General features: G+C 39.7%; 1 long non-coding RNA gene across 2 annotated transcripts; it reads left to right on the top strand.

Moving 5' to 3' along the window:
• The first annotated feature begins 5,711 nt into the window (after positions 1-5,711).
• Positions 5,712-12,924, top strand: LOC142377499 (uncharacterized). Of its 2 annotated transcripts, XR_012769523.1 has the most exons (3): positions 5,712-5,911; positions 10,214-10,897; positions 11,592-12,924. It is a non-coding gene; the product is annotated as an uncharacterized LOC142377499 (long non-coding RNA). The 2 variants fall into 2 exon arrangements; XR_012769522.1 differs by having other exon boundaries at positions 10,214-12,924.
• Positions 12,925-13,339: the final 415 nt, after the last annotated feature.

Genomic DNA, 13,339 nt, shown 5'->3' with positions numbered 1-13,339 from the left:
GGGCCCCTGGCTTTTCTTATTGTATCTGCTGCTTCTTGCATCAATTTTGGAGAAACATAATATTTCCTTTCACTGTTTTACAGATGAAGTACAAATCTATTTAGCCTTAACCCCCCCCAAAAAAGTGTTACCTGCAACTGCTGCTTGCTTGTTTTAATGACATTAAGTCAGATGAGTTTTTCTTTCATGATATGGGAACTCTTGGCCAATTTGCTTGTAATATTCATTCTTCTGTAAAGAATCTTGGTGTATATTTTGACAGCGTTTTTAAACTTGATAAGCAGATCTCCTCAGTTTTCTGCAGTTTCTTCCAGCAATAATGGTACTTGTATCAAGTATAGTCTTTTTGTAGTTTTGGAAGCTCCGCACTGTTGAAAACCACCCGATTGTCAGCCAATCATGGGACACTAATGTTGCATCAATGTATAACTTAGCAAATTAGTGTCAGCCTTAGTATTTTTTACTGGACCCCTACCAAATCTGACCAGTGATGACATGTTTAGCCGCATGTCATCCTTCAACCACTGGCTGTCTAAAGGCCTTGGTATGCTACTCCGTCGCTATCCGCCAATCCGACTCCGTGGTTACGCAGAGGCTATAAAACCTTTCGAAGTTCTCTGTCGGGATGTCAGATACGCAAGGCAATTCACCTCCCGATCAGTAGGTGTTGCTACGCTAGACGACCTAATCCCTCGACGTCTATCGTGAAAATCGCTGATTGATTGTTTACCTTCCGGCTCTGTTCCACTCCTCACAGTGAACGATGGCGACCGAGAGATACAGACTGTTGTTGGAGTTGGAGCTTGTTGATATTGAAATGCAAATAATTTTGACCAAATGTTGACCGGCACACAATAAACTCTTTCAAAAATGGCGGTGTTGTTGTTGTAAGAGAAAGGAGCTAAACCAGAAAAGTAATTCCGGAAATGATGTTGTTAGCCGACCAATCACAACCCTTGCGGTCTCCATGAGTCTCCGTCTCCTCAACGGATAGATAGGAATTTTGGCTGGCGCACGCAAGCAACGGAGAGCGTCTCCAGGAGGGTTTCCGACGACGGAGAGGGCCCTCCGTGGCCTTTCCTGGACGACTATAAATCAGGCTTAATATGAGAACTGGGAGAAGTATAGAAATATAACAACCACCTCCCAAAAAAACCCAAAACATTAATGACTGTCTGCTCCCAGACCATCCAAATTTAATAAATCAGTAAACACAAAAGGAGCAAATCCTGAAAACCTAAAAAAAAAAAAAATTAAGACTGAACAAAAACATAAAAATGTTAAATGCAGTTTGCTGAATATTAAATCTCTGAAGTCCAAGTCTCTGTTAGTGAATGACTTGATTTGAGATCATCATATTGATGTGTTTTTTCTTACAGAAACCTGGCCGAAGCAGGAGGATCATGTTAGTATTAATGAATCAACTCCCTCTAGCTCTTTGAATTTTCACCTTCCTCAAACCACAGGCAGAGGAGGAGGAATGGCAGCTATCTTTAAATTTGGTTTACTAATGACTCACATATAAAACAGATTTCTAGGACTGCCTACTTCCAGCTTTGTAATATTATCAAAGTTAGGAACACCCTGTCTCAGAGTGATGCAGAAAACTGGTCCGTGCATCCATTACTTCAAGATTGGACTACTGTCATTCTTTATTATTGGACTGTTTACATAATTCTCCAGCTGCCTCCAGCTGATCAGAAATGCAGAGTTCTGGAGAGAAGTAACAGGAGAGATCATATGTCTCCGGTTTTAGCTTCTGTTCGTTGGCTCCCTGGTAAATTCAGAATAGAATTTAAAATTCTTCTCCTCACATATAAAACTCTTTATGACAAAGATCCATCATATCTCCAAAATGTCATAGTGTGATAATTTCCCAACAGAGCACTTTGCTCTCAGACTGCAGGTTTACTTATGGTTCCCAGAGTTTCTAGAAGTAGAATGAGAGGCAGAGCCTTCAGTTATCAGGCCCCTCTCTGTGGAACCAGCTGCCAGTTTGTGTTCAGCAAGTAGACCCCCTATCTACCTTTAAGACTAGGTTTAAAACTTTCATATTTGATAAAGCTTATGGGATGGCTCGGGGACCCTGAAACAGCCCATAGTCATGCTACAATAGGCCTAGACTGCTGGGGGACCTTCCACGATGCACCTTTCCTCACCCTGTTTACTCTCCATGTTCATATGACATTACTGTTGTCATTAACTTGTGTTTCTTTTTCTCAGCAGGTATCCCCGGTCTGGTGTTATGGTGTTTGTCCCTTCTTTCCTGTCCTCTCTATCGTCACTGTCACAGTCTCTGGCTCTGCTCTCTGGTCTGTGCCTGAGTTGGTTGCCTTTGCCATTTCTGCCCCAGTCAGTTTGTCTGTTCTTAGGTTTTGTTTTGCACAGTTTTTTTTTCATGGTTTTCCAGTTCGGACGCGTTTTCTGTTATAATAATAAATCAGTATAGGTTTCTTCTAACTCGGTTTCATCTGTGTCTGCATCTAGGTCCTCCACATCATTACCTTTCACACATCATCACATCAACATGTCATCTTGTGCACGCTCAGGATGGGGGATTGGATTGAAGAGAAGTTTCGTTGCAATCTGATGGTTTCTTTAGCAAGCCAACTTCTTTTTTTTTTAAATAGCTTTTTTGAATTAAACTGATTTGGAATCTAATAATATGGATTATAATTGACTTGAATTGGACTGTCTCTTTTAAGTGCCTTGAGATTATGTTTGTTCATCAGCTCATCCATATCATGGCTGTACATTGAACAGAACTGAACGAAGAATCTGGTTATCAGACTCCATGAAGAATGAGAAAGGCTGTGGAAAATTGGTGAGCAACTAAAAAGTCACAGCAGCAATCTTCAAACGCAGATTGAGCACAACTAATCAGACCTGCAGTGACCATACTCAATAAATGATGCCATGAACTACTTGCAATGTACAGCCAGTATAGACAACAGGTGGGGAAGATGTTCAAACTTGTTAGAGGTCATCAGTGGATATACCAGGTTCTGGAACTGCTCAAACACAGCTGACGTCAACATCTATGGTGATATCCAATGTAAAAAAAATTCTTTGCTCAGCTAAGAACAACAAAAAAAATAAAATATAACAAGAATAAATGTGAGAAAAGAAAATTAAGCTATGCTGAATGAATACTGGGGCACATTCTGGGTCGTATGGTTCATGGGTCCAGCAGTTTGGGTATAAAAGCAGCAAGAGAAATCCCAGCAGCTTATTACAAAGATCCAAATGTGATGATATGAGGTTGCATGAGTTGTTTGGGAAATTAAACTGATTCCAGAAACTTCTCAAATGAAGAAGTTTACATTGACAGTGTTAACAAATCAGAAACCCATATAATGAAAGGTGTACTGAACATTCCTTCTGTGGAACTTGTATTCTTATAATGTCAGTCTGAACAGATCATTTTATGTTTTCATTAAAGCAAAGACTGCTCCTTTGGAGGGAATGCAATTTTTGTGGTACAACTTTGATTAACAAGACATGAATGTTGCCACTTCTATTGTAAGTTTCTTTTTTACATAAAAAATATAAAATATGTTCCATATGTTTCTTAAAAACAAAGAAACACTAAAATATAATTGTAACTCCAAGCAATAATGGGCCACTGCTAATGCCAGAGGGTGTCTTGGGACTAAAAAAGCAATGACCTACTGGCTCCTGATGGTCATGAGGATTCACTCACACAACACATGGTTACAAGGTCATCTGTCATTCTTGGTGTGGATACACTGGAGAGGAACTTACATGTGTGTGAAGCCAGACTGGTTGTGTGTGTTTATGTACAGTTCGTGCAGCCACAGCAGATTAACCACTCCAGTCATGCCATCTGAAGTGACCTTTTTCAGATCTTGTTACTTGTTGCTACACTGGCAGCCTTTATATGCCTGCTGTAATAGTTCACTTACCAAGCCAGATGGGCGAGAGGCTACCACTGTCTGTGCTGCTGCTGTAAAGATGAGTGGGTGCAAAAGTCAGCATTGTTTGCACGGTAATGACAGTAAACAAGGCGGTACCAGTCCATCCCCGCAAATGTCCAAACATGATACGTCAGTGCTGTTTTACCCACATCAGCTCTCATTTTTATCACAACCAGCCACTTATTCTATATGTAGCCTATATAATTGTATATAAATTATGTGCAAAATTGGTGTACATTCATTTGAGAACTGGTTTAGTCTCTGTGTCCACAAAAGCAATACATCATTTTAAGTATTTAGAAAACTAACTAATTTCAGCTGTAATCAATCAAATTGTGATTAAGTCATAATTTATTGAACTTATAATCAATTTCTCTCATACATATAATCGCACAAAAAAAAAACTATATTTTGACTTCCTTCAAAGCATTATTTGTATTGTGACTCCATCTAATGGTGATCTCTCGTCATTTCAGCTGATGTTGATTTAAAATGTTACATTTTAAAACTGGTCAGAACTAAACTTCACAAAGCCTTCGAGTATTCAACTGAAAGGTCGCGGGAAGGTACATTTAAAGTGTGATCCGTGTAGTTACTGTAATAACGGTTCAACAGTTGATCTCCCGCCAAAACACAAGTGACGTCAATCGTCAAATACCGTAAGTCGTTGTAAAGTCGCCCGTTGATTCACATCGCTTACCGTAAATCGAAATAGTAAACATGACAACAACTCAGTTTGTGGCTTTTGTGTTATATGACTTCAAACAACAGAATGAAAGTTGATTTTGTAATATGATGCTGCGTTTATAAGCCAATTTGTGTGTGCTTGAGTCACAAAATGGGTCATGACTGAGTCATCGTGTTTTCTCAAAACCTCAGAGCTGTTCCTCCTCAAAGCGGCTGGACCATGTCCTGATCATCATATCATAAAATAGACCCATGATTAACTGTTATAAGCCACTGTGCCATTTAATGGGCTGTAACCGTCACTAAATTTGTAACGAAAGCCAATATGGCCACCTCTGGAATGAAAGACAACAGAGAAGTGCAGAGGAGCAGACCAGACGTTTACTGGAACAGCCCAATATTTAGCGTTGTGCTGGCACCTGCTGGAGTAAGACTGACACTACACTTGATTTATTTTTTTCCCATTGTGCATTATAAAAAAATAATGGATGAATGGACCTTACGAAATCAGTTAATAATTAATTTTTTTTAATATGCCAACCTAACTATTCTGTAAATATGTTGATCATTTCTATAGTCCATAATCTGTGTTGTGAACCTGTTTAAAGCGAAGCAGCTACAATAATCCATCTTTAGAACCCATGGTGGGATCATTTTTCTGGTTTTGTGCAGTTATAAGAGTCAGTGTTTATTTCACAAGTAAAGACTTACGCCTATACAGGTCAACAATGTAGAATTCCTCACTGGTTATCCACAATTTTCCCGGTTGAGACCCATGTCCCTTCGGATCAAGGACGTCTGTTTTCTCTATCTATTATGAGGATATTATGTCACTATATCCCTTGTGTTTCCGTTATAACAACAGCCATTTTTTTTCACATTCATTGATGAATCATTACTAGACTCTCGGCACGACATCTGGTTGTTGCGTCAAAGGGAGGTGGTTTACGGTATATCGGCGCCCATTACCATGTGATTTCACCGATGTTTGTAAACATGCGTCAGCCACATGTGATTCTGGCGATGAGGAAAGACTCTCCAGCCGCTCGGCCAATCAGGGACCGGGGGAGTGTCAGGGGCGGGGTTCCCGTGTTGCGCTATGGAAAATCGTTAGGGGATACACTGTGACAATCGTGCACTCCGAGGTTGATAATAGCGACATTAAGGTTGAAACGGGGAATGAGGGTGGACTGTCCATGCAGCGAGGGCCGGATTTGAGTGACGCCGACCGGGAAATTGGCTGTCACTTCTTCGACACAGGAGGAAAGCAGGCTTGAGATAAACACGTAAGTTATTTATGTTATGACATGGCCAAAGCTACATAATGCTGCGTATGTTGCTTAGAGAATACCACTGTGTAAAATTCATGTCCACTGGAGTGCTGGATGAAAAGGTAAGAATAAAGCTTAGAAGCGCTTCTTCAACTGTCGGCTAAAGAATAATGAAACAAAATAAAAGTGTTGTATTCTCAGTCATGTTGGACTCGGGAACTTGTTGACGAAAATGATTGTGAACATTTTTTTTTTTTAAATCATAATGTTTCATCATCGATATGACAACAGGTAAATTAAACTGCGTCAGCGGCGAAGTCCGACAAGCCACATGAAGTCCAGTGGGAATTTCCGCTGCGAAGGTTTTACTGCGACGGCATGACAGCGTAGTTGTGCTCGGTCTGAAACTTGACTTGTGCCTGATTTTAATGATCAAACGAGGATGTAAACAAAACGTGGAATCGGTAGAGATGGCCGTGTCAAGGAAGAGCTCGGAATAGGATGCTGCGCAGGAGATGGATAGTGCGTAATCCTGTTGTGGGAGAGGACGATGTTACGCAGTACATATTGACACGATCATTTACCACCATATGGCCTCATGGGCTTCTTTGATAGTGTTTCCAGAAATCAAAGACTGCTTTTACAGCAAAAAGAAATACTTATATACTTGAAAAACGTGGTCACGCAACGATGTGAGGGGGTTTGCTGTTGTTTGAGTGTTTTTAGAGGAAATTAAAACTAAAGCTTTAAGAAGGCATCACAGATGTGACGCAGCTTTATTTAAGTTTCAGGTGTCAAACATAATTTGCTGCGTCACAGATATCCCAGGAGGTCCTAAATAATAATCTAGATTTATAGTGCGCACTTGATATGTTGAAAACAAGTTGTGCTTCCCGAACATAGGGGGTGCTACTGAGCAACACCCTTCTTGGGAAATGTGGTCTGCTCCACAGTGATGTTGACACATATATTACTCCTCTCTTCTTTATTAAACACCGTTTTTACTTTTTATCCCAGGGATTTGTTTTACCCCATGTTGTATTGATGGTATGGCCAAATATCCTGTGATTATTCAAATCAATAAATTACACAAAGTTTTGAGCATTGTACAACTGAGTTGTAGATTGCACTTCTATTACTGTTAAGGAGTAAGCCATTTAACAGATTTGTAACCCAAGATCCGTAATGCACGCCTGCCATAGCACAATAGGACATTGACACTCTTTATGTAATGACATTATTGTGGCTGTCACAGAGGCTGTTAGCCTTTCGTACCTTCCTATGAACACCTTGTAGGAAGCCGATGTGCTTCCTGCTGCTTACATGCCAAAAGAGACGGGAGATGAAGAGCTTCATCACCTCCCAGCATCTGAGGTGAAAATGAGATGCGCAGGAGGAGCAAACTCCATCCTGCCAAATGGATTTGTTCAGTCATTGGGTGAATCAGCAGTAGACCTTATGTGTTGCTAAACCACTGGCAAGCAAATGTAAGGAGAGAGGCAGAGAGAGGAGGGGAAGGTGGCTTTAGAACTTTAATTATGTGTACTGAAAAGAAATGTGACTCCAGAGGAAATGCTATTATGGTAGTTTTGAAACAAACATGTAAAGGTCCTGGGAAGATGCATAAACAGATTACCAAGTGAGTGTCAAGGCTCGCTCTAAAGCAGAGTATCTGCAGAGTTTATACATTTTATGGGCCTGCCAACCAAAGCTTATCGGAATACATTGTAAAGATTGGGAGGATCATACCCAGAGCAGTCAATGTTTACCATGTCTTCTGAGACTGACCACTGGAACAAGTGACCCACTTTCACAGACAAGGAAACGTGACCTCAATAGTTATTTTGCCTTTCTATTGGGGATAGGTACTGCCTCTCGAGTCGAACAAATAGAGGCATTCAACAGAGATTAATTCAGAGTTGTTGTTTTTTAAATTTCACAAATAAAACAGAAAACTAAAAATCAATCCTTGCCATTTCAGCAGAGCCAGGGAATTTCAGCTGATGCTCGTGGTTCAAAACTAGATACAACAGAGAAGTATCTCTGAAAAACAAGAGAGACGATGTGAATCTACTAACAAATGGGTTTTCAGCGAGGGGCCTGCGTCACCTGTAGCCCACATAAACTATCAGAAAAAACACAGAGAGACCACTGCCTCTTAAAACAGATCCCTCCTACGCTGAGATTATAGAATAGGAAGTGGCACAGAGCCGAGAGATGACAGTGCTAAAATTAAACCCGGAGCACTGCTGGCCTTGCTAGATGATGATGTATTAATAGACAAGTGTGAGGCAGCATTTGTTCCCAGGTAGACACCTTATGTGCTGCAAAATGGGGTGCGGTGGGGGGGTGAGTGCTGTAAGCCACTGTGATGAACCAAAAGGGTGCCTTGCTTGTTCGTCCATTATTAATAGTCTGATTTTTCTTTGTGTGGTTTTATGTGTTTGCTTGTGGGAAGGAAGGCAGTATGTAAGCAAATGACACAGTAAGATAACTTTTTTTTGCCACAGTGTTTTTGTCCACAACCATCTCAGAAACTGGAAACCTAATTTGCTTCCTCAAGATGCCCTACTGCAGCTAGCTTAACTCATTATGCCAGTCTTGTTGTCAGCAAGACATCTGATATTTCCCATCAGGCAGCGCAACAGAAAAGAGTGGCAAGGTGTTAATAAACTACTCGGTCTCTGGCATTTATGTTCTCCCATTGTGCAGCACATCGAACAAACAGAGCATCGGGCTCATCTGAACGTGTTAAGGCTTCTCCAAACATTTCACAATCCGCGGCTCCTAAGAGAAGGTGATGCAATTCTAGAAGGAAATATCCGAGCTATTGTGTGATCCAAACATTTGATACTTTTAGGACACTGTCTGTACAGGGAGAGTGAGCAGGAAGTGAGGTCTGATTGGTCCTGTTAGGCATCATGTGATTATTTTGCAATTCTACTGACACCACCATCAAAAGCAGTGGACAACAACTCCAAAAACTAAATGACTAAATTAGTAAATCTACTCATAAAGTTTCATTAGAATGTTTTGTTTATAAGGTATTTGGACCCATGTCATACTTTTCTTTTCCTTGACTGCGGGTGGTTTAAAAACACATTACCTTGATAAGGTTGCCTCTCTCACTCCTGATAAATTAGGACCTCTAATCTGTAAGAGGATTAACCACCAACCCTGTTTACACGTGCAAACATGCTCACAGCTCCACCCCACACTGTTATCCACACACACAATTTGACACATATGCAGGCATTGAGTGTTAGTTTCACGTCACCTGCTCTAATGGGACCAAACCCAGTGCTCTCTCCTGGTGACACAAATTGCCAGCTAACAGCCTGCACTGTATGATGCACAATAAATCTTTTAAGCACAAGGATATGTTATGTCACCATTATTCAAAAAGAAACATTTGTTCAGTTTGTATCTGTCAAACATTTTTTGTCTGGTCAACTTGTATTTTTATCATCTCTGCTTATTAATATTATTAAAAGTAGACGTTGCATGCAGTTTGATGTGGCTTCAAAGTGAACCGATGTTGCATAATTCACTTTTGTTTTGGTTTTAAAAGGGGCTGATGCGCCTTTAACAAGCCATCGATAGTCAGGTGACTCGGCAGAAAAAAACTGCTTCAATACAGTGAGCAGCCTCTGCGCAGACAACAGACAGTGAAAAGGGTTTGAAGTAAAAAACAATACTGCAGAACAAAAGAGGGAGAGATGGGCATGTAGAGAGAAGTTTACACATAGTAATGTTATGGTGGACTTCAGAACAAACAAGTCGAAGATGGATGTAAGGAGTGCTGTGACCTTTAGGCCACAATGGCTGTCTGATTTAGTTTACACTGAATTTCCTGTAAATAGTGGCAGAGCCTGTTGGAGTCGAGTTTTGATCTTTTGTTTGAGTCAAAGAACGCATCCTTAAAACAATGTCACCTATCAAAAATGACTTAATTAGATTAACAGTTCCTAAAATATAACCAGTCCCTACAATTGCTTTTGTTTCAGAGGCCAAGACACGAGGATTATGGACAGACTGACAGGGAAATTGTGCCTGAAAGACACACAGAGGTTTTGGATTAGTTGCAACATCACCATTTCCCAACAACAGGACACTAGTGTCTGAGACACTGACATGGCAGGATAATGCCCCAGCTTTTAATGTCAGACCTGCTGATAGAATCCAACAAGTTTTCATTTTGGCCATCTTGGTTTTGTTCTGTCATTACAAATGGAACTCATAAGTCCCAAATGAGTTTCATACAGACGTACTGCACGCTTCATTGGGTTTATACTAATGAATCTTTACCTATTTCAGGACCTGGTTTTTCCACCTCGTACAACAGTCAACTCCTCCCAGCAGCCGGACCAGATACCTGAGGCAGACCCAGGAGGGGACACAGTATCCTGCTGTGGACTACAAAGAAGTCTGCAGGGACATTCAGATAGCTTTTTCCATCCACTGTATGATTCATAGACTGTTTTTGTTAGGCGAGATCTCTGGTGCCAGTCTACTACCATGTTCTTTCTTACTGAGATCTTGAACACCTGATGAACTATAATACAAGATGCTGAGCTGTTGGGTCTCTCTTTGATGTGCTCTTAACTCACTCTAAATGTTCTAGCAAAGAGTCTGAATCTTCTTAGGTTTCTGGTTATTTTTCAGTTTGTAGAAAGGGGAAACTCGTAGCATGAGCTCAAAGGAAACTCCTTAATCTTTAGACAAAGATGTTGTGTTAAACATGTTATTTTAAGTTGTCAGTAAAGTAGATTGTGCACAGATTCATCTTCGCAGAGCTAAAAAAAACCCAGCTTGTTTCAAATTAAGTTATCAAAGTTAAACTGATGGCTGTTAAACATTCTTTGAGGTTTGTATTTTTATTTTTAATGTCTATACAAACCTAATTTCCCCCTTTCAAAGACCCTGAGAAGGACAGCACGTGATGAGAGGAACAGATCAGTGTCATCAGCAGGAACAAAAACAAAAGGCTGTACAACTAGTGTAAGTGCCAACAGAATTTTTCTTTCTTTTTACTAAAGTATAGTTCATGTAGATAGCTTTCTTTAAGTACTACCACCTCTAAAATTGACCCAGTTATTACATAGCAAATCAATGATCACATTAGACAGGTTTGCAAGAAACTATTAAAGGGTTCTGCCTCGTGGAAAATTGATTTTTGCACCAAATTAATTGCACACAAATCAAATGTACCACCTGATGGGTTAATGCAGTTTTTCTGATAGTATCAGAATAACTTAGTTGCTGTAATGAACTCAGCATGTTGTATATTACCAGATCTGATTGTCATTTTTTTAGGATAATCATGGAGGCCAGTTATAGAATGTGTGGCTGAATGTGGAGGTGGGTGGGTCGGTGGGTGTTCCAAATGGCACTTGACTTTGGGCTTTATGTTTTCTTAAATTCATCCTCCCCAGGGAACTGGTTTCAGATGGTGTCTTAGAGTCTAAAATCCCATCTAGCACCATTTGAAATCGGTGTTCTTGAGCAGGAACAGACTTCTGGAAGAACAACACTTTAGGATCTCAGTTTGATGTTATTGTTTGCACATTTTTTGCACTTTTTTTACATACTCCTTAAGATTCATGATAAATTCATTAAGAATAATTCAGAAATACATCTGCAATATCCATTGATTATGACTATGGTGCCTATGACTGTACATGTATCTTCAAAGCCCAAGCCTCCACCATCAGAAAGAAGACAGCATTGGAGTCCAGTCTTCTGACATCTTGACCCCCCTCTCACCAAGGCTGACCGTTTTCGTCTGGTGTTCAGAGTTTCCATCACGTCTAGCACCATTTGAAATCGGTTACAATGTGGAGGGAAACTCAACAAATATTTTGCTTCAGCTACATGATGAAATTTCTTAAAGTACCAGAAGATGGCAGCCTTGCACTATTAGCACATCAGTTTTCTGAGGCCCAAGTAATAAGAACTGAAGTAGTAAAGATTTGCTGTAAAACCCTGTGCAGGTGCAAGTGCAGCAAAAAGTTGGATAAAAATTCCAAGATTCTGCCATGGGCTGTTTTGATAAAGGACTATGTTTGCTCCTTTCCCATGCTGTAGTCAGTTAGCCTACAGTTTGGAAATCCTTTCAGGAACAGTTGATAAAAAAGACCTAGTTAAATGCTTCAGTAACCCAGAACATCCAGAGGTTCTGCTATCAGATCTGTTTTCCATTCAAATGTATGTTAATGATCAATATGTTTTCCAATGATTTATCATCACCATTATGTGTCTTGAAATTGCTCAAGAAAAATTGATTGAAATTTTTTTAATCACAGTCTCTCATTTCTCTGGCTGAAGAGCGGAAGCAATTCTTTTGAGTTATTGAGCATTCAATTTATTTATAACATGTAATATTTTATTGCATGCCTGCCGGACTTTCACATGCTCCATTTCATGGAGAATATGACAAACATGGCCTAATATTAGCCTTGAACAACGAGTTCATCTTTTCACTTTCAACATACACAATGCTGACACTTGAATGTCTTTTTGGATTAATCATTGGAAATTCCATCCATCCATCCATTTTCTATACCCGCTGAATCCATCGGTCGGGTCGCCGGGGGGCTGGAGCCTATCCCAGCAGTCAATAGGCGAGTCATTGGAAATTCTCTATCAAAATTAATTCATCATTAAGCCACACTGTCAAGTTTGTTAACCATGATCATGTGATTTTTTTTAAATGGATTTTGGAGGGTAACATTAGGTCAAAAGGAATCAAGATAGTTCTAATGAGTGAAGATTCCAGTGATTAAGTGTTCATGTTGTCTGTTGTGCTAGTTATCCACATACTAAGTTTGTAAAAGTTGTATTACATAATATATTATGTGAGACATCACTGAAATACTTGACAGGTCTATTTAAATGATAGAACTTCATGGATGAGATTTGTTGTGTGTCTGTTTATGTAGAAAACGACTTTATTCGATATTCTCTTGAGTATATACACCCATTTAAATATAGTTTGTTTTTAGGGAATAAACTGCATTTACAGCCAGGATGTGAGATTTTTAATGTCTTTTATTCTTTAATCAGAACATGAATAATCATAAGTTTCTGTAACCTTGTCATCACTTTATTTAATTGCATTAGATTGAATAATACTTTATTAAACCCCAAGGGGTTTAAATTAATGAATGAACAAATTCATAATAATATAAAATAATAATAATTAAACAAAATTAATTAGTTTGAATTCAATTGAATGAAAATCAATGGACAAACTGATGTGAGAGAAAGGTGTGGTTGAAATCTCGAGTTGATATAGCCATTAATGTAGTGAGATGTTGTTTTTGTATTGTTTGGCAACCGGGAGCTTGTGACATCACAAGGAGTGTCAGCAGGTAACGCAAGGGAATTCCCTCAGTAGACTACATTGACAGAAAATCACAGCCAACATTTTAACACCTGAGG

Source organism: Odontesthes bonariensis, chromosome 3 (assembly GCF_027942865.1).
Source record: "Odontesthes bonariensis isolate fOdoBon6 chromosome 3, fOdoBon6.hap1, whole genome shotgun sequence".
NCBI lineage: Eukaryota > Metazoa > Chordata > Actinopteri > Atheriniformes > Atherinopsidae > Odontesthes > Odontesthes bonariensis.
This window is presented reverse-complemented; position numbering and strand designations above follow the sequence as displayed.